The sequence below is a fragment of the Macrotis lagotis genome, chromosome X, assembly GCF_037893015.1.
Source record: "Macrotis lagotis isolate mMagLag1 chromosome X, bilby.v1.9.chrom.fasta, whole genome shotgun sequence".
Lineage (NCBI taxonomy): Eukaryota > Metazoa > Chordata > Mammalia > Peramelemorphia > Peramelidae > Macrotis > Macrotis lagotis.
In genome coordinates, this window is record NC_133666.1 from 40,901,649 (window position 1) to 40,928,928 (window position 27,280).

Genomic DNA, 27,280 nt, shown 5'->3' on the forward strand with positions numbered 1-27,280 from the left:
TCCTGGACAAATCTATAACAAAAACAAAGGGTTGAATGAATGGGATTATTGCCAAATCAGGAGAGCCACAAGAGGGATGTCTCTTGCCCTAGTGTGGTTACCAGACTGAGGGAGACCACACAGGGGCCTGTGGCCATGAGTGCACACTCTCCTTGTTCACATGGATGATGCCAATTCTGGGCCAGGCACTGGACTCCCTAAGCCAAAAGAGAAAAATAAAACTCTCTTGGCCCTTGGGGAACAGACTTTAAAAAAAAAAATTTTAATTTAAGACAATGGAGTAGGGGCAGCTAGGTGGCACAGTGGATAGAGCACAGGCCCTGCAGTCAGTAGTACCTGAATTCAAATCCAGGCTCAGACACTTAATAATTACCTAGCTTTGAGGCCTTGGGTAAGCCACTCAACCCCATTTGCCTGGCAAAAATCCTAAAAAAAAAAAAAGACAATGGGGTTAAGTGATTTGCCCAAGGTCACACAACTAGGTAATTATTAAGTGTCTGAGGCCAGCTTTGAACTCATGTCCTCTTGACTCCAGGTCTGGTAGTCTATCCACTGTGCTACCCAACTACCCCATATCAGGCTTTTTGCTTGGGGATACCACCTATCCTCCAGTGAGGAACTAGAAAAGCCATTTCCTCAGAAGGCACAAGTGATTCTAAATTTTCAGCTGCCAAATGTCCATTATCAAAGCACTCTGCCATGAATTGAGCTCTGAGGTTCCACTTCATTTAGTTAGAGATCCCCGTGTCATACCAATTCATTGTCTAGAATGGGAAACTGAGGTCTTGGGAGGATAAATGTCATCCTTGATCTCCTACAGTGCTTTCATTGCAGTATTGGGGCCAGAACTCATTTTTTGTGATGTTCAGGTTATGTTTTGTCTCCCTTTTGTTGGGTAGATTGAGAAGAATAAGGGGGCTTAGGACTGGGGTGCAGGATGATCAGCCTGTCTTTTCTTGACCTGACCTGGCTGGATGGACCCTCTCCAGGACCCCTTTTACAGTCAAAGGTCCCAGAAGGTTCTTGGTCATATTAGGGGGCTGTTGGGGGTGGATGGCTTGGGCAGAATAGTAAGAGTCGGGTAGAAGGTGAGCTGTTAGCTAAGGACCTGGTCTCAAACCCCGAGGGTCTTCCCTCCAGGCCAGCAATAGACAAGTGGTCACCTAACTCAGTGGTGGGTCCCCTCTCACCCTGAGCTCTAGGGTAATCCAGGGGTCTCCTTAGCAACTTCTATATCATTAATACATGGCATTACCACCATGGCCTCCACAAATCTCCTCAATGAAGAGATCTTAGTCCTTCATGAAATACCATTTACATAACAAATAAAAATCATAATCATGTCCTACCACTGTATGACAAATAATATTATATGTGACATAATATTCTAATACATAATACATTATAGCATAGGATAGTGTAATATAAATAATAATAATTATAATTATAATAAATTCCTATTGAAGCCCTACAGAAATCTGCCCTGCCAATTACTGGCTGGATGAGGGGCTTCAGGCCTGATGCAGCTCCTTGCACCCAATCCCAAATTAAAACCCACCCAAAACAACTTCAGTGTCCCTAGGGGCTCTTTCTGGGCCTCCGGCCCCCCAGCCCCAAGACCCTTGCCCGTCCCAGCCCAGGATGGAGAAGGATGAGAAATGAGGCCTACCTGTGTCAGGAGCCCCTCAGAGACTCCCTGCCTCAAAGGCTTCCAAGCCTAGAATGGAAGGAGCCTGTTCTTCCCTCTAGGGATAAAGGGAAGCAGGGAGGGTGCAGGAAGAGGCATTGAGAGAGGGGGGAGGGGCAGAGGGAGACCCAGAGGAGGGGGAGGGGAAAGGCAGAGGAAGACCCAGAGGGAGGGGAAGGGGAGGAGGTACTGCCCTATTCCCCACTGGGCAAGATGGAGTTAGGGCTGGGAGGGGATTCACAAGGACAACCAGGAAAGCCTCCATCTTTTACAAGGGAGGAAACTGAGGCCCAAGGAATGGAAACATTGACCCCCTTCACATTGAAATAATGTGTAAATTTATAATTTAATATATTACAATGTAATCATTATAAAATAATTATAGTATAATAAATATAATGGAAAAGATATATATAAATATAACATAAATATATATATATATATATATCCATATAATGTAAATATGAATATGCTCACCTTATTGAATACTTTATAGAAATCCCCCTCCCCAACCACATTACTGGTTGAATTAAGAGCTAAAGAGCCACTTGGTAAAGGAGTCACAGTAAGAAATTAAAATTAATTAAAGAAATTAAAAGCAGCAGCCCAGAGGCTAGTTTATCACTCCTTAAATGGGAAGATCAAAACTGGTGCAAGGAACATGGAAAGGGTAAGGAATACAGACTTCATTCAATTTTTCCTTCATTGAAAGTTTGTCTTTCTCCACTCAGACCGCACACCACTATCACATTCTGGGATGGAGGAAATGGCAGCTTCATAGGCCACCCTGCCCTGCCCACGTGCTCTGGTTCAAGTCCTTGGGGTGTTGGCAGGAACCTCTAAAGGATCCAATTTCTGACAGCTCTAGCCTGTAGCAACTGAGGAAGAGGAAGGGCAGAGCCTTGAACTGGGGAAGGGACTGGACTGTCAGCTCACCTTCACAGGATGGGCATCATAGTGAGCCAAAGGGTTACTAAATCTCAGGCCAGGACCCCCAGATGTGACAATTGGATATGAGATCTGATTAGGAACTAAGTCTCTCTCCATGTACTGTCACATGAAGTCCAAGTGGGTTTTATCTCATCAGAGTATGGAAATAGTAGACGTGATGCCCAGGTTTATGGGCTACTCCGAACAGTGGGAAAAGATGATTTCCCCAGGGCCCCAAGAAGAGGGCTCCAGCAAACATCCCATTGGAGCAGCACTGTGCCCTCTATGCCCTTCAGCAGAGGCCCTGATGCTGAGTTTACTGGTACTTGTCAATCAGGTGAGGCAGAGATGCCCCCAAACTCTAGGGGTCAAGGGGAAGGGAGTTGGAATGCTCAGTCTCCTGGGGTCACATCCTGAGGGAAGGAAGATCTGGTCTAAGGTCCATTTATTCACATCCTCAAATACAGTCATGGGTGTCTTTCTAGGTAAGTGGGACTCTACGATTTAGGATCACAATAAGAGAGTTTTTGTACAACAGAAGCATTCCAATAAGAAGGGTGTAAAATCCCATAACTCCTGAATGCTTCTCCAATTGTCATCCCCCTCCTCATCTTCCTTCCCCCACCAGCCCCTGCAATAACCCAGGGGGCCCTCCTCACACAAACCAGGGCCCATATCAGTCCCAAATTCAGATTCTTTCCCTTATTGGTCCCCTTACCTTTGAGGACAACCTGCTGTCATTGGCATCTGAGTCCCATGGGAAGAGCTTTAAGGAATCTGAATTCTACTCAGAGTCCAGAGAGCGTCCAGGTTATCCTGAAAAGCCCAATGCCATAGGCTCTCTGCTTACTCTGATGACAATTAATCTCTTGCTCACTGTTCTTCCTCACCTGAACCTCACCTTTTTGGGGCCTCCACAGCACATGGAAGGCTGGGAAGGGAGGTCTGCCCCAGAACTTACTCTTTTTCTTCTTCTGCCAGAAGGTACAAGGCCCATGGTTCAGAGGCAGAGAGAGATGTAGCCTCCAGGCTCCCAGCAGGTTAGAAATCCTCCCCAGGGCCTGCCCCAATTTGAAGATGGAATAGAGGTACAAGAGCATCATGATCCCTTTGGTAATTGACCTGTCTGAGCTCAGGACCCACACCCCATTTTCATTCAAACATATTTTTTCAAACAAAAAACCATCTTTAGAAGTCAGAACTTGTGGGTTAGATGAAAGAGAAATTTGCTTTCTGTTACAGACAAAAATGAAGCCATTCTCCAACTCTCTCTTGCCCCATGATCCCCCAATTTTCCAGGTCTCTAGCTAGGCAGGGGCTGGGTGTGGCTGCAGGAAGATGAGGATGGTACAGGGTCTTTCCCCACGTTGTTTCATGTTCCTGCTCAGGTTCCACCTTGAAAAGGTATGATTATGGAGGATTCAAGGATAGACTTTTCTCCTGAGAATACCTCCCATGGCATCTTGTATAGGTCAAGTATATACTCCTTTACTCACATTTTGATACCCTTATTTTTCCCTACATGTGTTTAAGCCCCTCCAGAGAAGGCACCCAGTGTTTCTGGTTTTCCTGAGTACCCCAGCACTCAGCATAAGTTGGGTGGCACATACTAGGAGTCCAATACCTATTAATGGTTTTACTGCTTGCCAGGACATGGCAGCTTAAATCCCAAGTGGGAGGTATCTGGCTTCTGAGGGTGGAGGAAGGAAGGTCTATATGCTTTCATGCTTCCTTCATCCTCACTGGTTTGACCTTTTCCCCAAAACTTCCATCTCTCCTTTATTTTTCTGTTCCCCAATTCACTTGTGGCCCTTCAAACCCCTCCATTTCTGCCCACACCCACCTTGCCACCGGCCCCACAAGCCTCCTCCAGCCTCCTCAGGGTGACCAATCCCCACCAAGGCTGGATTTCATCCCCTTCTGAATCCTGCCCCACCCTTCCTGCCTTCCCATTCAGGGAACCCTTTACTCTGATCTATGAGGCTTCTCTGCAGGTACACAGGTGGGGGTGAGGAAGACCCACTCCCCATGTCTCCCCACCCAGGAGGACAAGGCTTACAATTTGTGACAGAATCAATTCAAGTGGAACACACAATGTAGAAGCAGATTCTGGCACTCTGATGGGAGATTATAGATTCTGAAGTGCCCCCCCTACCTCTTTCATCTGGTAATCCATAGGCGTAGTTCTTCCAAAGTGAATATACATGAGAGTGTCAAAGTTCCCCCAGAAATCACAGCCAGATGTTCAAGATCTCCTTTTCCAATCTCTTATTTACCCTTCTTCCATCTATCATTAATTATTCCCCCATTGCCCATAGACTGTTGGGACAGCAAGGTGAGGGTCCAAACCCTGAGACTGCTTCAATCAAATCCCTTTCCCTTACTGTCCTAGATGCTACGTTATTAAAATAAATGAAGAAAAATAAAAAGTAACAGCCTGGGAAGCAGGTTCCCTAAATGGGAAGACCAAAACTGGGGCCAGGTTGGACAGGAAGGATAAAGGGGGACATGTTCTCCATCAGAGAGGGAGCATCCAGCCCAGCAGGGGGTCTCCCTGGGGGAAGATACACTTGCAGACTCAATAAATATTTCCTGGGGTGTGGAGGACACAGAGAAGTGGATCCATGGTTTGGAGATGGGATAAATCTTGGCCATATGAGCTCAGTTCAATATAACCTTGAGAACCCCAGACCATATGACTGCCAGAAGATCAGAGAAAAGACCTGAGTGGATCAAAAAGAAAAGCCATTTGTTCTCCTTCCTCTGAACCCCCAATTCTACAGAAATATGAGAGGAGGAGGGGAAAAGGGGTATCAGAGATGAAGTGTTTCTGGGTTATCTCAGTGCCCTTCACAGGGATTGGCACCTCCCGGGAGCCCAATACATAGTGATGGCATCACTGGTTGAAGATTATCGCACCTCCTGGTCAAAGATGGGTCTTACCTTGAATTGCAGCAGCAGGTGAGATGATATAATAAAGGCAGGGTGGCACTTTGTATTCTTCATGCTCATTGCATCCCCTTTCTTTCCCCTGGAAACCTATCCCTACTTGCCCATGTTTCTATTCTTAACTGCTCCAACAGACTCCCCCAGTACACCTGCCTATTGGGGCTCCACAGCACCTAAGGGCTGACTTATCTAAACCAAGACTGGAACTGAGGCAGCTCTGTATTCTGAATCCTACCCTTACCCCAGTCTTCTGTGCCAGCTTGCTCCTGGGCTCCGCCATCCACCTCCTGAAGCAACAGTTGATACCAAATAAGAAAAGTGGCTAATCTACCGATGACAAATTCGGGAACAAGGATGTATCTCTGACATGTATCCCCATCTAGAGGATCAACAAAGACCAACCCCAATTCAAGAGAGTAAGAAGTCATAAGGAAAGAAAAATCTAGAAATAAAGTGATTCTGGAGGGACAAAGCCTATCCCTGATCCAGTCAAACCAAGTGATGTGACCTGCAAAATGGGTGTGGGTAGGACAGAGACAATTAGTGCAGAAATCACTAGGTAGACATACAGGGTTTCCCATTTCATACCTACCTCAATGGGTCCCTTACCAATTCCCAGAAGTCCTTGATGATTCCCCTCCAACTACAGACCCCACAAGTTGAGGGTCTGGACACTGCAGAACTTAAACCTTAACCCTTCCCTTCAAACTCCTAGCAGAGGCTGCACTCAAAATTACAAATGATCACTGGGAATCTGCTTATACCCCCAAAAGATAACCAGTGAAACTGGGTTCCAGTCTGGCCCAGTAGGGGTTCTGGCTGGAAAGAGTCAAGCTCCAGACAGGGGAGACACTTCCTAGGGAAGGGAAAGAAAAGAGTTGAGGGGAGAAGGTTGGGGCTGGGATGAAGATCCTGGAACTCAACCTGGAACTCAACCTGGAGCTCAACCTGGAGCTGAGTTCAAGGAAACCTTGAAACATCTCCTCATACCTTGCTTTCTGGAAGATAAGAAACAAAGCTTAGGTGTGTTAAAGTTTCCAGTTTATAGCAAACTGAAAATACCACAGCAAACACTAGAGAAATGCTTCCTAAATAAGGGAAGGACATGTCTTTGCAATAGACATCTCTTATCAAGGTTTTCATTAGAATACTGTTGTCAAATGTATACCTCATTATATTTGCTTTACCTTTACTTTCATGCTTTTCTTTTCTTTTTTTTTTTAGATTTTTGTAAGGCAAACGGGGTTAAGTGGCTTGCCCATGGCCACACAGCTAGGTAATTATTAAGTGTCTGAGACCGGATTTGAACCCAGGTACTCCTGACTCCAGGGCTGGTGCTTTATCTACTACGCCGCCTAGCCGCCCCAACTTTCACGCTTTTCTAAAAATGCTCTTATCTTCTGGAATTTTTATATAATACCATTGCATTTAGACAGATGAAACATCTTGGATTCTTCTATCTTAAGGTTAGAAATTACTTAGCAGAGAAAGTCTCATCTTCACCTGGCATTACAGATCAGTGACATCAGGGCACTTTAGGTTGAGAGCACCCAGTACTCATTATGGGGAGGTCACAGTGACTGGAGAGCAGGTCCGAGGGATGCCTTCCTCTTTGGAAACTGAGGGCTCCAGGATGGCCTAGATACCATGTCCTGAGTTCAACAAAGCCTCTCTCTCCTTAGTTACAGGGTGGCCGCTTTGAGGTTTGTTCCCCAGGTCAGAGGAGTGGCAACAGGAATGGAGGAAGGTCACAGAATCACAAAATGTACTGAAGTCTTTCTTTTAGCAATAAATGTCCACTAGCTTGTGGTAATGAGGCTCCTCATCCCAGGTTTTAGCAAGTCCAACCAATGGGCATAACAAAAAGTGGGGGCTAAACAAGAATTCCCACTCTTGATGATAACTGGAAGAAGCCAAAGGACCCAAGCTACAGGTGATAGCTTAACACCTGGCAGCTATAGGGAACAAGGGAAGAGCTCAGAGGATTCCTGCTGCCTGTGATACAGGGATGCTGGTGGACCATGCCAGGTGCTGCCAGCTTGCCCCAGGTTACAAAGCCTCACATCATTCTGAGATTGAGCATTCCTAATTCTGGAGTGTCAGGTCCCATGGCTCACCAAGAGTCATCCAATGCCCATTGGCACAAGAGACTTGGAATTATGGGGGATTCTAAGATACTTTGTTGTTGTAAAATGCCCACATACATCAATTTTGGGGAAAATCATTGGGGCCCATTGTTTTAGGGGCAGCCAGGTGACTTAATGACTAGAGTTCCGGGCCTGAAGAGCATAGATTATGAGTTAAAATCAAGCTTCAGAAAATGATTAGCTGTGGGATCCTGGGCAAGTCACTTATCCCTGTTTGCCTCAGTTCTTCATCCTTAAAAGGAGTTGGAAATGGAAATGACACACTGGTGCAGTATCTCTGCCAAGAAATCCTAAAATGAGTTCTGGACAAGGAGGACAGGACTGAAAAATGACTGACCACAAGAGGGGGACTGTCTTACTCATCTCTACCAACCCATAACTACTGACCAGCTTGTCCATACAAATACAATCCCAAGACTCCATCAGAGGCACCAAATGCAGCCCACCCATCCTGCTTCTGACCTATCAATGACAGTCACCTTGCTAAGAATTAACTCTTCTGGAGAAGGCCTGGCCATCCTAGCTCCCCATCAGGCAACTGACACAGAGGGGCCAGGCAAGACAGAACAGCGGAAGCAGCAAGGGACATTGGAGAGGCCATATGCCAGACCTTACACATTGCCCATCATCTTCCCTCAGGCATGATGGGGAGAGCCCAGGACACTACCCAAGGGGCCTTGCAAAGATGAATGAATTCTCCTGGTTTCCCCCACCCTGATTCAGGAACAGAAATCTAGGGATATGCAGCCTCCAGTGATCCACTGACCCAGAGGGACACACAGACAGACAAGCAGGGACACACAAACAGCCAGGGACATATGGACAGAAAAGGAGGGACACACAGACAGACCACTAGGAACACATAGACAGAGCCAGAGTCCACCAACAGATACAGTGTCACTTCTAAGGAGGACCCAGAAAAGTAAGGTCTTGCCCTCCAATGGGTCAACCACATCTGTGAATATAATTTTATCACAGGAAGCACTATAGAAGAGACATAACATCTGCTTTGCTACTTTACCCCAAGGTACATGGGACTAAAACATGCAAAGGGCAGCTCAGACAACCCATTGATGTGATCACACCACACCCACATTAGAATGTAAGTTCCTTGAGGGAAACTTCAGTCTGCCTTTTCTATCAGTATCCTCATTGCTGAGCCCAGTGATTGGTTCATGGAAAGGGTAAGGAATAAAGGTTTCCTTCATTGATTCATTCATTCCATGAGTCACCCAGATCCTCTGACCTGGGAGGGTTTATCTTTCTCCAGTCAGACCCCACACAAAACCTCAACAGTGAGGCAGAGGCTCACATTCAGGGATGGAGGAAATGGCAGCTTCTTCAGCCACCTTGCTCTGCCTGGTCTGGTTCAAGTCCTTGGGCTGTTCTCAGGCACCTCTATGGGATGCAATTTCTAACAGCTATAACCTGTATCAAATGAGGAAGAGGATGGGCAGAGACATAAGCTGATCAAGGGACCCAACTGTCAGTTGAACATCCCAGGATGGGGGTTAGAGGGTGTACAAGGTTCTGATTGCTCCAAATAGTGGACACAGATGTTTTCCTCTGGTGCCCCAGAGCAGGGCTCTAGCAAACATCCTTTTGGGGAAACTTTGTGCCCACCACCCCTTCCAAAGGAGGCCCTGATGCTGAGTTCACTGGTACTTGTCAATTAGTCACAGCACCTTCCCACAAACCAGGGGCAGAGAGGACGAGAAAGGGAGTGCCCAATCTCCTGGGGGCACATCCTGAGGGAAGTCAAGGGTTCATTCTCTTGAAAATGTCATCTAAGGCCCCTTCATTTACATTCTCAAGTCCAAACATGGGTGTCTTTCTATCTATGAGGGTTTCTAAAGCTTAAGATCACAATAAGAAGGGAGTTTTTGTACACTGAGAGGGTCTGATGATCTGATGAGATGGAGTTAAAATCCCTTCACTCCTGAATGCTTCTCCACATCCTCCTCCTCCTCTTCCTTCTTCTCCCTACCAAACCCTGCCACGAACCAGGGGGGCCTCTGCTCACACACAACTGGGCCCACATCAGCCCCACATTCATATTCTGTCCCTTATTGGTACTTGGTCCCAACTCTGCCTTGGTCTCTTTATCTTTGAGGACAACCTGATGCCATTGGCACCTGAACCCCATGGGAAGAGCTCCAGGGTATAGGAATTCTAATCAGGATTCAGAGAGGACCCAAGGTATCCTGAAAAACCCAATGCCAGAGGCTCTCTGCTTGCTCTGATGAAAATTAATCTTCGAGAAAACTAAACTGGAGATAATCTCTTACTCACTGTTCTCCCCCACCTGAATCCCACCTTTTTGGAACCTCCATGGCACTGGGATGGCAAGGGAGGGAGGGCCTACCCCAAAACCAGCACTTTTGCTTCTTCTGTCAGAAGTTTCAAGGCCCATGTTTCAGAGGCAGAGAGAGATACAGCTCCCAGACTCCCAGCAGGTGAGAAATCCTCCCCCAGGTCCTGTCCCCAGCTTGGGGAGGATGGGAATGGAGGCTGAAGAACATCATGATCCCTGTGCTCATTGCCCTCAATGAGTTCTGGGCCCTTACCCCATTTTTTTAGGTTTTTGCAAGGCAAATGGGGTTAAGAGGCTTACCCAAGGTCACACATCTAGGTAATTATTAAGTGTCTGCGACCAGATTTGAACCCAGGTACTCCTGACTCCAGGGCCAGTGCTTTATCCATTGCACCACCTAGCCACTCCCTTACCCCATTTTCATTTACACATATGTTTTTTCAAATAAAAAAGATCTTTTAAAGTTAGAACCTGTGGATCAGATGAGACAGAACCATGCCTCCGAGACAGAACCATGCCTCCTGTTACAGAAAAAAAATGAGGCCATTCTCTTCTCCATCACTTCTTTCTTACCCCATGAGCCCCCAAATTTCCAGGACGTTGACTGGGTAGAGGTTAGGAGTGGCTGTCTGAGGATGAGGGTGGTATAGAGTCCCTTCCCTGAATTTTTTCTTGTTCCTTCTCAGGTTCCACTTCGAAAGGGGACAAGTATGGAGGGACCCAAGGAAAGACTTCTCCCATAATATCTTGCACGGATCAAGTGTACACCCCCTTACTCATACTTTGATACCTTGCTTTTCCATTGTTTGTGGTAAGTCTCTGTAGAGGAGGCACCAAGGGTTTTAGGTTTTCAAGGGTTCCCCAGCAAGGGACTGGTATACCCTGGGAGCCCAGTTCATGTGGGTGGATGCATTGCTTCCCAGGACATGGCAGCTCAAATAAAAATGGGAGTTGACCCAGGGAATGGGTGGAGTAGAGTAAGGTTTTTCATGCACCCTTCATCCTCACTGATTTGACCTCTAACCCCACCCTTCCATCCCTCCTGAGTCATTCTACTGCCCTAAATACCCATCCCACTGAACCACCATTTTTACTACATGCTATAGAGACCTCCTCAGCACATTTGGGCAGAACAATCCATATCAATACTCTGAATCCTACCCCACTCTCCCTTTCCTCCCATTCCTGAGCTCCCTCCTTCATCTTCCAAGAATGTCCATCATTCTGGAGCAGGTCAGTGAGGCTACTTTGCAGGTACAGAGGTAGGGGTGAAAAAGACCCACTCCACATATCTCCCCATTCAGGAGAATGACAAAACCTTCCCACAATTTGTGACAAAATCAATTTAAAAGGAACACACAATCCAAAGCCACACAGATTCTGGAGGCCCCCCTGACCCTTTTCCATAGTTATAACCAGGGAAAGATCCTCCAAAGTGGGTATCTATGGGTCAGTGTCAAAGTGAGACCAGGAATCCCCAGTCAAAACTTCAAGATCACTTTTTCCAAACTTATATTAGCCCATCTAACAGCCATCATTAATGGTTCACTTATAGCCCACCAAGGTGTGCACAGCAAGGGAAGGGTCCCAATCCAGAAACTGTTCAATCATGGTCTTTCCCCTTACTGTCTTAGAAAGGACAGCATGAAAAGTATGGCAGTATGAGTATGAAAAGAAATAAAAAGCAGCTGCCTGGGGGCTGGCTTACCACTCTTTAAATAAGAAGACTAAAATTGGGGACAGCATAGGAATGAGGATAAAGGGGGGCATGCTCTCCATCAGAAAAGGGAGCAACCAGTTCAGCAGGGGGTCTCCAAGCCCCCTGCGGAGAGATGGGGTAGAGAGGAGTGGACAGGGTTTGGGGAGGGCCAGAAGAGCACAATTCAATACAATCTTGAGATCCCAAGAACACATGTAATTATAATTAATTATATCAACAAAAAACCTATCAAAAATATATGATTGTATCAATAGATACTGAAAAAGCTTTTGACAAAATACAGCACTCATAGGGAGTTCAATAATGGCTTGTTGAATTTCTTCTTCTGAGACAGGGTTATTTAGGTTTTTAATTTCCTCTTCATTTAATCTGGGTAAATTAAATTTTTGTAAATATTCATCCATTTTACTTAGATTGTCAAATTTATTGGCATAGAGTTGGGTAAAATAATCCCAAATTATTACTTTATTTTCTTCCTCATTGGTGGTGAGTTCACTTTTTTCATTTATGATGCTAGCAATTTGATTTTCTTCTTTTTTTAAATCAAATTGGCCAGACGTTTATCAATTTTATTGTTTTTCTCATAAAACAAGCTCTTGGTTTTATTTATTAGTTCAATAGTATTCTTGCTTTTGATTTTGTTAATTTCTCCTTTAATTTTTAGAATTTCTAATTTGGTATTTAAATAGGGGGTTTTAATTTGTTCTTTCTCTATTTTTTTTACTTGCATAATTAGTACATTGATTTCCTCTTTCTCTAATTTATTCATGTAGGAACTTAAAGATATAATATATCCCCTGACAGTCATCTAGAGTGTATCCCATAGGTTTTGGTATGTTGTATCATTATTGTTATTATCTAGGATGAAATAATTAATTCTTTCTATAATTTGTTGTTGGATCCACTCTTTCTTTAAAATGAGGTTATTTAGTTTCCTATTAGTTCTGGGTCTATATTCCCCGGCCCAGTATTGCATATCATTTTTATTGCATTATGATCTGAGAAAGATGTATTCACTATTTCTGCCTTTCTGCAATTTATCATTAGGTTTTTATGTCCTAGTATATGGTCACGTTTTGTGTAAGTGCCATGTACTGCAGAAAAAAGTATATTCCTTTCTATCCCCATTCAATTTCCTTCATGGGTCTATCATATCTAGGTTTTCTGACAATCTATTTACCTACTTAACTTCTTTCTTGTTTATTTTATGATTTGATTTATCTAAATCTGAGAGTGGGAGCTTGAGGTCTCCCACTAGTAGAGTTTTGCTGTCTATGTCTTTCTGTAGCTCTTTCAACTTCTCCTCTAAGAATTGGATGCTGTCCCATTGAGTGCATGCATATTTAGTAATGAAATCACTTTATTATCTATGGTACCTTTTTAGGAGGATATAGTTTCCTTCCTTATCTCTTTTAAAGCTATCTATTTTCGCAGCTACTTTGTCTGAGATAAGGATTGCTACCCCTGCTTTTTTCACTTCAGTTGAAGCAAAATATATTTTGCTCCAGCCTCTTACCTTTACTCTATATGTATCTCTCTGCTTCAAATGAGTTTCTTGTAAGCAGAATATTATAGGATTCTGGTTTTTAATCCACTCGCTTACATTTTAAAGGAAAGTTCATCCCATTCACATTCAAAGTTATAATTACTAACTCTTTATTGCCCTTTATGCTATCTTCTTTCTGTTTGTATTTTCCAAGTATTTGTTTTCTTGTTGCATGATGTTAATTTTCTCTTGCAACATATTAATTTTCTCTTGAGTTCCTTTTCCCAATTTTTCCAATTGATTTTTAAACTCCTTCCTGATTTCTTTCTTTTTTCTTTTTTTTTTAGGTTTTTGCAAGGCAATGCGGTTAAGTGACTTGCCCAAGGCCACACAGCTAGGTAATTATTAAGTGTCTGAGGCCGGATTTGAACTCAGGTACTCCTGACTCCAGGACTGGTGCTCCATCCACTGTGCCACCTAGCCAACCCTCCTTCCTGATTTCTTCAAGGAAGTCTTTCTGGGTTGGAGACCAATTTATATTCTCCTAAGCATTGCTAGATCTCTGTGGTTTAGAATCTGTTTCTTCTAAGTATTTCTCCATGGGGGTCCCCTTTTCTCTGGTCTTTCTTCAAATTTCTAGGATCCTGTGTTGGGGGGGCTGACTCTCAGAGGTTTACTTTTTTTTTTAGGATTTTTTGCAAGGCAAAAGGGGTTAAGTGGCTTGCCCAAGGCCACACAGCTAGGTAATTATTAAGTGTCTGAGACTGGATTTGAACCCAGGTACTCCTGACTCCAGGGCCGGTGCTTTATCCACTATGCCACCTAGCCACCCCAGAGGTTTACTTTTGAAGATCATAGTGTCTTTGCTCACTTGGCTTAGTAATTGCAAGGGCCAGGCCTGTAGGGAGCACTGTTTGCTTTCTATGGAGTATTTGAGGTCCTCAGCAGCAGGGTCAGAGTTGACCTTGACCAATGGACTGAGCCCTGGGGGAAGGAGTTAATCTCTTCCTAATTGAGTGAATTTTGTTGTCTGCCCTTAACCTGAGGGGGTGGGGGTTGTTTATTGTTTGACTTCTGGCCAAGATGGCAGAGAGCAGACAGGAAATATGATAGGTGCTCTCTCTTTCCCCTCAGAAATAACATGAGAGAAACCTCTTAAAAGAAATTTGATCAAGAAAACCCAGAAAGAGAAGCTAGGAGAAGAACACCTACCAAGAAAGTCTGTCTCAGGAGACCTTGGGAGTAGTGGGAGATGTGAGCAGAGGATCAGAGCCAGAGGGCCAGCCTCAGCCACAGAGACTTCAAGTGAGGGGCAGGTTCTAATCCAGCTTTAGCTTCAGAGTCTTTGGCTGGGGGTATAGGAGCCAGGGGAGTGTGAGCCAGAGACCTGAGTTCCATACTTTCAGCAGAGCCTTTTGCCCAGAACAAACAATAAACAACCCCCCACCCCCAATCCCCCACCCCCATGACACCTTCAGGGCAACAGAGTTCACTCAACAAAAAGAGATTAACTCCCTTCCCCCAGGGCTCAGCCCAGTGTTCAAGGTCAACTCAGAACCCCTGCTGAGGACCTCAAACACTCCAGAGAAAGCAACCAGCACCACCTGCTGGCTGGCCCCTGGAATTACTAAGCCAAGTGAACAAAGCCTCTAGGATCTTCAAAAAGCGAACCTCTGAGAAACTGCTCCCCTCCCCCCCAATACAAGGTAAATATATTTTAAATTCATTTTCTTTCCCTTTCCACTTCTTTGTCTAAAGCTCCTCTTTCTCCTGGAATTTTTATATAAACCACTGAATATAGATAAATGAAATGTCTTTGATTCTCTTAGCTTATGGTTACAAAGTATATGATAGAAAAAAATGAATCTATTACAAAAAATAATGGGGTAATTTTGTGTCAAAGACTTGTTTAGAGGCTGATTTTCAGTCTGGAATCACATGTCCAGGACATCAGGGATCTTTAATGTTGATATTGCCCATTGCTGGGTCCCAGTTTACCTTGCCTGAGGGACACCTGGAGATCAGGTCCTAAGAATGGCTTTCCCATTGGATCCTGAGGGGTCCAGTATGTCCCAAACTACATGACTTGAGGGAAATTCACCCTCCCTGTAGTTAGTAAATGGTAGCTACTGGGAACCAGTGGAGGTCACAGAATTAGAAGGAATGCCTGAAATTTTCTTTTCCAAATGGGTGCCCATTCCTTCCATTCAGACTTTTGAAATGTCCAAAGAATGGTTAGATCAAAGAGAATGGACCAAAAGAAAGTGTTTCCACTGTGTGGTCAAAAAGAGACCCACAGGAAGGTTACAGATGATGGTCTAACCTCTGGCAGATTGTGGGGCAAGGTGGGTGCTCAGGGGTTCCCTGCTGATGGTGATGCAGGCCTGTGGGGGTATCAGTCCAGGTCTTGTCAGGTTCCCTCAGGTTACAAAGTCTCATCTCATTCTGAGCCTGAGCCTTCCTGAGTCCTAGAGGGGCAGCTGCTATTTCTTCCCAAAAATCAGCCAAGGATGCTGGGTAGTAAAACCTTGGAATAACAGCTCATGAAACTTCTTGTACAGTCCCCACTGTCATCAAGGAGGGGGGGAATTCATTGCTTACAGGGGCCCACCTTTCTCCCCTCCACTAGCCACAACCACTGACCAACTGCCTTTCTCTTATAGCCAAGCTTGTTGGTCCTCTCCCCAGAAAATTTAGGGCTCATTTCTCAGACACAGAAAGCAATCTCAGACCTCTGATTATTTTGTTTGATCAGTGGTACATCCTGGGATATATATACTTTGTCTCTGTTGATGAGACCGCCTAAGGTAGCAACCAAGTGTTTCTAGTTTACCCAGATTCCCCAACAGTAATTACAGAAACTGGCATATCCTGGGAGCCCAATACTAGCTAATGACCTCAATGATTGAAGGATTTGGCACCTCATGGTCAAAGATAAGCCTTATCTGGAATTGTAACAGCAGGAGAGATTGTAGAAGGCAAGGTAGTAAGATATAGTCATCTTCACTGCCTTCATCTCTCTAATCCTCCTGCAGATTTGGTCTAAGAATCCCTTTAGTCACATTCTCAAGAACAGTCATTGAAAGGGCTCAGAGGTTCCATGTATGTGGGCATCTTTTTTGCTATGTGGGCCTCTAAATCTTAGGATCACAATAAGAGTTTTGGGGTGACAGAGGACATTTAATGAGAGGGGTGTTAAATCCCCATTACTCCTGAATGCTTCCTCCTCTATATTTTCATCCCCCTCCTCCTCCTGTCCCCCACTAGCTCCTGCCACCACCCAAGGAGGTCCTATTCACACAAACCAGGGGCCACATCAGCCTCACATTCAGATTCCTTTCTTTAGTGGCACTTGGTCCCAACTCTTTGGGACATCTTTGAGGACAACCTGATGTCACTGGCATCCAAGTCCTGTGGGAAGAGCTTCATGGTATAGGAATTCTAGTCAGGGCCCAGGTTATCCTGATAGGCCCAATGCCAGAGGCTCTCTGCTTTCTCTCTGACAATATTCTTTCAGAAACTATGTTGGGGGAACAATCTCTTGATCACTGATCTCCCCCATCTGAACCTCACCTTTTTGGGGACCCCACAGATCATGGAAGGCAGAGGAGGGAGTCCTTGCCACAGAACCAGCACTTGTACCTGTTCTGCCAGAAGGTACAAGACCCCTATTTCAAAGGCAGAGAGAGATGCAATCCCCAGGCTCTCAGCACATGAGAAAGCCTCTCCAGGGCCTGCCCCCCAACATGAAGATGAGAATGGAGACTGAAGGACACCTTTGCTTCCTGCCCTCCCTATTGAGTTGTGGACCCATACCCCATTTTCCAGTCACACTTTTTGAAATGAAAATGATCCCCAGAAGTTGAAACTTTCATGTCAGATTAAAGGGGAACCTTGCCTCCTGTGACAAATGAAAATGAGGTCATTATGAACTCCCTCTTTCCTCACAAGCCTTCAGGAGCCTTTCACAGAAATCAGTTGGATCCACTGGCTGAGCAAACCAAAGGTCTGAGGAAAGGAACCACCTTGCACTGGATCAGTCTGCAAAACACCTGGAAGAGAAAGACTTCTGAAAATAATTCTGACTACTGGACTACAGAATCCCTGACTTGGGAAACAGTCCCCCAGGATGGACCAGGGGGAGTTGGAGTCTGTGCTCAAAGGAGAGTCCTAAAAGAGCATGGGAACTGTTCAAGTTGAGTCTTTGATCTTGTACAACTTGTCCACCTCACTGAAAAATCTTTGTGGTATTCTTTTGTATGCTTCACTGGGTGAAAGAGTCCAGGGTGCTTGAAGATGATGGGATATGGATATGCAAGCTTCTGGTCTGGTCCCTCGTGGTGGATAAGAAGCCTGGGCTGTGGCTTCCTCTTTATATCTCCCTCTGTTGCTTGGATCTGACATGGTAAAACTCCATGACATCCCTGGGGAGTCATGGCAGCCTAAAGAGAAGCTTTGGAAACTTGATTTATGGACCTTTATTATTTATTTCTGAGTGAAACAGAAACCAAAGAATCCCAAGAACCTGCTTACTGCCATCCCAAGAACAAGGGTGAGGGTCGTCAAAGAGGTTTCCATTTTCAGGAACCTCTAGAAAGACCTGAGCTGGATTTGGGGGCTGACTGAGGATCATGGGCCAGACTATGCCTGAGATTTCTGCCTCACGAGTGAGGGGGTGGGGAGGGATCTGGTCACAGTAGAGTAGGCCATGGCATCCCCCTTCACCCAAATTAGAGAGACCAGTCTTGGACCTGCTGGGCCACAGGGAGTGGGAGCATACAAGATCATGCATGATGAGAGGAAGGGAATCTCTTATGTGACTCAGTGATGTCAAAAGCACTGTCTGCTGCGGGGCTAAAGAGGGGCTGAATATTTGGTCCAACAATCCGCTGTTTAAGTAATCTGGTAAGTGCTGTTTAGAGCAGCAGAATATCCTCAGTCCCTGTAATTATCATGTGTTCCTGCCTATGGGCTCGCAGGCCTATGTACATCCAGGATGGCATGGCTCTGGGTGGGGAAGAAAGCCTGACCTTGGACCAGGAGGAGCAGGAGGCTGTGTCTAATTCAGCTTGGAGGAAGCATGGCAGAGGGAGGTTGATTCTCAGCCATGGGAACTGCTGTGGAAGAAGCTGCAGGCCTCACTCTGACATGTGGATGATATTGCTGAGGCCTCAGATTCCCAAGGACATGGGGCCCTGCTGACATTAGGGGTTTGGGAGAAGACTGTTGCCCTGACTTCCAGATTTATCTGTATCCAGGCCCTAAGTGAGCCGGGCCTCCAGTCCCCTCTCTAAACTTCCGTCAGAAATTGTGACCTGCCTAGCCACAGGGCTGACTTGCTACCAATCTAGGACTTCCCCAGAGAATCATGTCCTTCTGGAGGAAAAGGTTATTAAGACACACCAATGCTGAAGGAACATGCCCCCGACCCAGCCCCACACCCATAAAGATCAGCACTCCAAGCAAAAATACTAACAAAAAAATTTTAGGAAAATGATTAAAATAAAAGTGAAACAGGAGCAAGTTTGAGTGTGAAAATAGTTGGTTGAAGATGCTCTCTGATATGAAAACAGGAGACACCCCTCCCCCACCAAGCCTCAACACCTATTTAAGGATTGTAACTACTAAAAGTCTTTGGGTTTGGGGGCCTTCCCCACAGTGACCTGCTCTCCTTGCCAGGCCTTTCTACTGCTTTTCCATAGAGTTCATGCATGATGGGTGTTTGAAGATGATAAGCTCAGTCACTCCATGGGCCCAGTTCTCTCTCCTTGACCTTCCTAACTCTGCTCACCACCACCCCCCACCAAAAGGTCTGAAGAAGGTTCAATGTAGAGATAGTGTCCGTGGCGGAATCTGCTTCTCTTCTGATACTCTGGAGGGCCTGCTCAGGTGGAGGTAGGGTTTCTAGACCCCAATCCCCAGGCTCCAGGGTATTTATGTATCATCCTGGTCCAGTTAAGGGTGAGGAAGGAGTTGAACCAGTGCGTTCTATTGGTTTCATTTCCTATTGGATGTGTCATCTCAAAGTCATTAGTCACACTAGCACTGAGCCTGAGGTAGTATTGAGAGGTGGGGGGAAGAAGAGTTGGGGAGGTATATGGAGCTATCCATCATCATTTTGTCTCTACCCAGAAGCCCTCCTTGCCTTCTGCCAGTCTGATGTCATGCCCCATATTCACCCCACCATAGGGGTGAGCCTCCCCAGCATCTTCATACCGATGGATCACTGCACCTCACCTTGTTCCCTATCTCTCCTGATTAATCTCAATCATTCTACCCGCTCTGGAGCAGTTTTTCCCCATCAGACCATGTAAATGGTGGAGGGACTTCCACTCTCCTAGCTGCCAGTTCCTATGATGGGCATGAGGGCAAACCAGAAACAACTGATCACTACCCTCAGAGGGGAAATGTGGTGAGGGATAAAGTAAAAATTCTGCGTTGCCCAATTGATCTAAACAAAGTGGTAATAAAGACTGCATCCAGGGGCACCTAGGCAGTCATCCCACTTCAGGAAGGTCATGTCTGAGCAGAACAATTAACTCTCTAAATGACTGTACCTTTATCATCATCATGCAGTTTCACTCCTCCACTCCCATTCCTCCACTATGCCTTAGCAGGGTAATAGAAATTCGGGCCCTTGGGGGAGGGGGCTGGGATTGCTATCTCCATCAGAGACATGAGTGCTAAACATTCTGAGAGAGGAGACAGTGCAGCTTCTGAGAGAAAGGCAGTTGAGTAGTAGTGACTAGTGGAGGAGAAAGGTAGTCCCCTAAAAGCAACGATTTCTCCCTTCCTTGATGGCTGTGGGCACTGTACACCAGGGGAGTCTCACAGAACTCTGGTTATTTACAAGGCTTTTGTGTGTAGCATACTTAGGGATGAAAACAGCAAAATAAAGAATCAACTTTTTCACCCCAGAAGAAACCAGAGGTGAATATTTTTTTTAAAAGCCTCATCCCTGAAGCTGAAATCATGGGTCCATGATGTCATGGAGTTTCCTTGATTAAGGGCCATGGTTAGTTAGGGGCTCAGGTTTCATTCCCTGCTCAAACTTGACTTAGTCCTGAGCAGAGACCAACTGAGAAGTCAGGGCTGCAGGTCCACCCTCCCTCCCCACACCCCACACCCTATACCTTGTCCCCTTGGATGCTAAAGTTTCTGCTGAAATGCCTAATTCCAAAGACATTCGTTGTGCTTCATTTCAGATGATATTTTTACAGAAAAATAGACTGGGTAAACACCTGAAGATCCCTTCTATTCAGTTTCCTCCACTTGCCATCAAGCATATGATTAGCCCCACACTCCCCGGAGCAGCAGGGAGAGGAGGGAGAGGGCTTCCCTTCATAACTTGCACTTCCATTTTTTCACAAAGCTTTGTTCCCTTTTTTCAGAATGAGAGAGCAAGCACAGTCTTGTGCCCTCTCCACTAGCTCTTAAAGGGCACAAATTAAGAAATATAGGAAAGGCCTGGGCAGGTGGGTTGGCCCACAGGATGGGAGGGAAGCTATATATTTCTTTTATTTTTACTGTTTCTGCTCAGGCACCCCCTTCAGTCTGCTACCTGTTTACCCATGTGTGCCACTATGGTAGCACCTTTTCCTGCCCTGTGATGGCTTGCCATTCCAATTTGCTAGATCTGGAGAGCACCAAGGTATTTCCACCTGCTCTCCCCCTCCCCCACCTGCCCCCTTGGCTCCCCAGCCCCTAACAAATGGTCAGCTCCCGTGTCCTGCCTGTGCTCTAAGGACTTGCAGGCCATGGCATCCCAAGGTCAAGGAGCATCTGTCCTGGGACAGTGACAATGGGGGGGGGGGAGTCTAGGCAAGGTGAATTCAGGCTCCTTCCTCCCCTGGAATCCCCCACCCCAGGGACATTCTGTCATCCTACCTCGTGCCTCGACTCCGCCCCCCCTGCCCTTGAGGGACAAGTTTGGAACCACCAACGTACCCCCCAACATTGCACTCAACCCCCCTTCCCCTTCTGGGATATTTCTCCTCAGCCTACACCCACCTGCCAATCTCCCCTTGAAGCTGTTTTCTCCTCACACCAGGCACCACATCTGTCTAGAAGGAGCTCCTGGGGGCCCAGGGATCCGTCCCCCTCCCCCCCACCGGGAGACCAACAAAGCCTTGCCAGAGTTCTTGATGTGATGAATCCAAGAGGAGACAAGAGATGGATTCTGCACTCCCCCCTCCCTCTCCCTGGCCCCATGCATCCAGGTGGGAGTAGTGGGAAGGGAGGAGAGCTCTTGTCCTTGTAACCAAGTCAGGCTGGCCTTGAACCCTGGAGCAAGGGGAAGGGGTCACCCTCTAGCAGTTCCCGCCTCCCCGCCCCCATCACTCCCAGGGAGTCCGAAGTGAGCTTGCTTGTCGCTGTCCAGACAGACTGGTGCTGACCGAGGAACCGTGTTCCCTAGTGGGCCCAGTGCTGCCCCTTGCCTCTCTTCTGCCAACCTGACCCACTTGGGGGCTTCTCCTTGTGGCTGGCAAGCAGGCCCGTGGGATTGATCTATATTTGTAATTGAATCCTTGACTTTTTATAGAGCCACTAGTAGAAGAGGAAAGGAAATCCCTGGGGCTGCCAGTCACCTCTAGGAGGAAGAGAAGGTATGGTCCTGAGGCTCAGGAAGACTCTGACACTGCTGACCCACTGAACAGCAGCTGTAAGAGACTAAAGGGAAAGGCTCCGATAGGGCCCCTCAGCTTGTTGTCCCTACAGTTGGGGTGAGTGCGGGTGGAGAAGCCTAGAGGAGGGCTGGTAGATGAGCAAGGACCCCCTGATGTGAATACTGAACAGGAGACCGAATTTCTGGGGTCATGTTGCCTCTGACCTATGTACACCTTTTTGGCAGGGCCCACTACTTGGTTTAAGTGGAGGGTAGTGCTCCAGAACCCCAGTATTTTTACATTCTATTCTCCCCTTGAATTCAGTCTGCCAGCAATTGTAGGAGAGCTTTCTTGTTCCCATGGGACAGAAACTGTGGGTGCTGGGCCTTCCTTGTTCCCTCTGATGAAGCCACAGAACTGTCTCATAGTCCAGCCCAAGTGTGAATGGCTACTTTGTCAAGTGGAGAACAAGTATAGAGGTAAGATGGCAGAGTGGTGTGGGGAACACCAGGATTCAGAATTTCAGAGTTGAGGAAAGCCTTACTTTGCATAAGTCAGCCTGGAGGTGCGGGAGGAGGTTCATGGGGTAGGTACTATGGAGATATGGGCATGCAGGGTCAGGAGAGCAGAAAGGCCAAGGAGGGTTAGAATTATGAGTGTGGGAGTGGTGGAGGCAGTGAGCATGTAGGAAGGAGGAATACATCTTCACACCCTGCACTCTGTGCCAGTCTACTCACCTCCTGCCCCATTTTCAGATAATAACCATCTTTGACTAGGAGGTGCCATATCCTGCAAGAACTGAAACCACCATCATGCATTGTGCTCCCAGGATGTGCCAATCTTTCTTAAGGACACTGGAAGGAGCTAGAAAATCTAGAAACAATTGCTTACTATCCTCAAGCGGAAAAGAATAGAAGTTATAAAGTATAAATACTGGGATGAACAACTGATCAAAATTTTATGAAAGGCTACATCAGGGGCAAAGGAGATGCTAACATCCATGGGCACCTGGACAGTCATCTAGCTTCAGGGGAAAAGGTGCCTGATCAGAATCATAAAGTCATTGAATGACTCTGAAGCATCATCATCATGCAGCCCAACATGCGCCCCTCCCACTGTGCCTAGGCACTATGCTTTAAGGGGTCTTGAGGCAATGGGGTTAGGATTGCTTTCTGTATCTGAGAAATGAAACCTAAACTTACTGGGAGAAGACAAAGTGCTAGTTCTGAGGGAAATTCAGTTAGTCAATCCTTGTACCTAGTGGAAGTGAGGAAGTTGGGCCTCTGTAAGCAATGATTTTTTTCTTCTCCTTGATGGCTTATGGGCCCTATAGTCCAAGAAAATATCGGGGAACTTCTATTATTTCCAAGGTTCTACTGCCAATGTTCCTTGGATGACAGTTGGGGAGAGATGAGAGCAGGAATGCTCAATCTGAGAATGAGGTGAGGTTTTGTTTGCAATCTGGGAACCAGAAAGGACATGACCCGATCCTCTGACAGCCCTGAACCACCATCAACACGAACCCCCTGAGTTCCCCTTCTCCCAAATGGCTGCTAAAATTTAGACTAGCAGCTGTAGCCTGCTTCCTTTGGGTCTACTTTGGGTCAGTTCTCCTTGAGGTGATCAGTCTTTGGATTTTACAGAAAAATAGAATGAGAGATACGAATTCTAGAGTCTAGTAGGCAGCCATCCCTAAGAGCGAACATTGAGGCATTCCTTCTGTTTCTGTGACCTTTTCCCATTGCTGCAACCACTTCTCTGACCTGGGGAACAAGCCAAAAAGAGGGGAGTAGGAACATAGTTAAGCAGAGAGGTCAGTTTTCCTCGGGATATGTGATCCTCAACATCCTCAAGCCCTCAGTATCCCATGGGGAAGCCAGCTCTACTCTTCTGCTCTGCAGACATCCCTCAGTGATCTCACTTGTTTAGCAATGGGTGATATCAAACTAAAGATTCCTGATGCCACTGGCTGAAGAGGAGGCCTCAAACAAATCCTCCTCACAAAGGTACCCCTTGGAATTTTTTGCTCAAATTTTAGATTTATTTTTTCTGCTCTTCTTTTTAAGCACAAACTGGAAGAATCCAAGACATTTCATTTGTCTCCATTCAGTCGTATTATACAAAAATTCCAGGAGAAAGAGTAATTTTGGGGAAACAATGGAAACAATGGAAACAAAAGGGAAAGACAAAATAATTAATTTGGAATAGATCTTAGTGGAGTTTTCCTGTGATCATTCTGATCTAGATTGTCATCATGACACCACTGTCCTCCACACCCTTTTTACCTATTTCTCTCCTCTTTGGGGGGGGGGGGATGGGTGGGCTTTTTCTTTTGCTGTTTAACTTAGCAAGGTCTCCTGCCCAGGAGTCACCTACTCAAAATAAAAAACTCTGTCCTCAACCAGCTCTCAGGAAGTCTATGTAGAACCTGGGTTTTGTCCCTTTACAATCAGCCCCCTCTGTCCTCCCCTCCCCCCCTACTCTGTCCTGCCCCCCCCCTTGCCGCAGTTTGGAACTTCCTTTTCTTTTGGGGGGAAGGAGTTCCTTTTCTGATAGAGAAATCCCTCTCTTTTAATCCTTCCTACCTAGCCTGGTTCTAATTTTGCAACTTCTCCTTTGACCCCACCCCTTAGATTCTTTATTTTAAATACAGACTGTGCTAGGTGAGTTGATGCGAGTGCTGGGATTTAAGCAGTCTTAGGGTTGGGCGCCTCAGCTTGCTGTCTCTGCAGGTGGGGGTAGAGTGGGGGTATCATCAGGGAGGGTTGCTATTTAGGTAATGGGAGACCTTGACCACCGACCTGGGGATGTCTTGGCTATGTTTTGATTGTTCACATGTATACTCATTGTAATGGAGTGGCCCCTTACTAAAACTTGAGGGACAAGGTGGCATGGCCCTCCTGAATTGGGGTATTTATGGATTGTTTTCTCTTTACTTCACTGTTGGAAAGCTGATTTTTTCCCCTGAATGGGAAGATGTGGAGGCAGGGTGGTTCACACCCCCCACCCATGAACATGCAGAGTAAATCCACAGTCCAGCACAAGAATGACTACATGCTTCAGGAGGTAGAGAGCCCAACAGAGAAAGGGCAGGGAGGGGTGGGGGTACCTAGCAGATTCATAAGCAGAGGAGGCAACGCAGGCTCACTCTTGGTTTGGATTCCTCATCTTGAAGGTGCTGAAGAAGCATGTGGGACAGGTGCTATAGGGTTGGAGACCCACAGGGTAAGGAGCAAAGAAGGGCCAAAGAGAGATGGGCTGATGGGGGCAGGTGAGGTGGAGGTGGTGAGGATGAAAGAAGCAAGAATCCATCTTATCTCATGTTTCCAGATCTCCATCTCTTCATGTTATTGCTAAAGCCCTTCTTCTATCTCCATCCTTGACTTCAAAACACATGTCTTAAAAACCATGAGGACCAGGATACCCAGGAATACTAGAATCATTTGTCCTTTCCCTATGGGAGAGATTCCATGTGAGGAAAGGAAAAGGGAGAAGAAATGCACAAATCATCTAGGTAAGCTAAGATGAGAGGTGACCTCAGAGAAGAATGCCCAAGTAACCAGGAGCAGCTGGGTAATCTTTCTGCTTCAGGAATGAGGGACTTGAGTAGAACCAGAAAGTCAGGGAATGACTCTGGAACAACATCATGTAACCCAATGCCACACTATAGCTAGCCAGGGCATTCACAGTCTCCGGGCTTGGGGAGCAAAGTTTTACATTTCAGAAATGAGCATTAAACTGAGAGCAGCTGAATTGGTTTGGAGGAAAGTCCCCTTGTCCTTAGCCCAGCAAGCACCCTGGGGGCCCCTAAATTGGAGTTTCAGGTGGGGTGGAGGAGAGAACTATAATCTGGAGATTTTATTCCAAGCTTAATTTTGTGAAAAAAAATAATAGGAATTAGTGAGTTTTGAAATTAGCCATTTGAGAATATAATGGGTGTTTTAGACACAACCATGTCTTTTCTCATTGAGATATTAAGGTCATTTGTCCTCAAAGATAAAATGGATAATAATCAAATGCCCCAATGTCACCTGGATGTGGACAGTGGTCTGACCTGTGTGAGAGCAGGCCCTCACCTGTATGGTGTCAGAGGAGGATGAGGATGTGGGTCAGGAGAGTGAAAGATTTCAGACAGGCCTCATCAGGTCCTTCTGTGAAAACAGCTCTGCTCTTCATTGAGGCCTAAGCATTAAGGATGGTTTGAGAGGTGGCTCTTTCATCAAACAGAATGATCTGGTACCACCTGGTCTTAGTCTAAATACTGAAGTCATTGCTAGAGGCTCATGGGATGCTTTCAGAGGGTGGTAGCCTGAGATCCTAATTTCAGGCCTTGTCTGTCCAACCAAGATTGACCTCGGGCTTCCTCTCTAGAACTCCCTCAGTCATTTTGACTCATTCCCTACTCAGCGATAGATCTAACTTGCCACAGATCCATGACATCACTAGAGACATGACAACATCATAGGAAAGGCTTGGTGAATTTTACTGAGGGATTTTTGTCACAATACAACAGGTTTTTTGTCATACTTTTGCGACTCCTTGTATAATTTTTGGGAAAGGAGGGAACAAGTTGGATTTGGGGGGTTTTTATCCCTTAAATAAGGAATCAATGCAATTTCCTTTAACGTGTAACACAAAAAGACAGATTTTTTGTGGAAATTTGTAAAATTAAAGTGAAAAAGGAAGATATTTTGTGAATGAAAATAAATGAACCTGCCCCATGATATGTAGTTCCTCATCGGGCCTTGATTGGATGCTGCCAAGCCTCACTCTTAAGGAATCTGTGAGATAGAGACCTTGGTAGGTATTGATCTTTCCTCTTGGGGACCTGCTCTCTTTGACAGGTCTTCTGCCCTTGCAGAACATTCTTGATCTAGTTAATTATGTTCTGGATGTTCACTTCCTTTCCTTCACATTGCCCCAAATTAAGCAATAAGTTGAACCCAGTCCAGCTTATAGCTCCCCCACCAGTGACCACAGAACAATGAGGAAGGCATGGTAGAGTTGGAGGGTAGCTTTGGGGGGCATGTTGGGGTTGGGCTGCAGGATGGTGAGGAAGGAGGAAGGAGCAGAGTCATTCCCTGGCTTCATGTTCCAGCTCATGAACCTCCTCCTAGAAGCAGGAGGACTGCCAGGCACCGCCCTGGGTACTAGGGCCTTCTGCCTCTGTTCTAGCCTGTCTGCCATCCAGCCTAGATCACATGTAGTTGGTTCTCTCCTCCTCCTTTAGACTCTGACCTTCCAGGATTTAGAGTCCAAACTTTCCTGCCTTGGTTGGGTTTCCTTGGACCCAGCACTGGGAATGGCTCATGGTGAACAAGCAGTGACTGCCTGTGGTCTCTGTTGGCAGGACATGGCCCCTTTACTTAATGAGCAGCAGGGGGATTGTAGGGTGTCTGGGGCATGGGGGTTTCTGGCTGCCATCTGCAATCCTCCCCTTC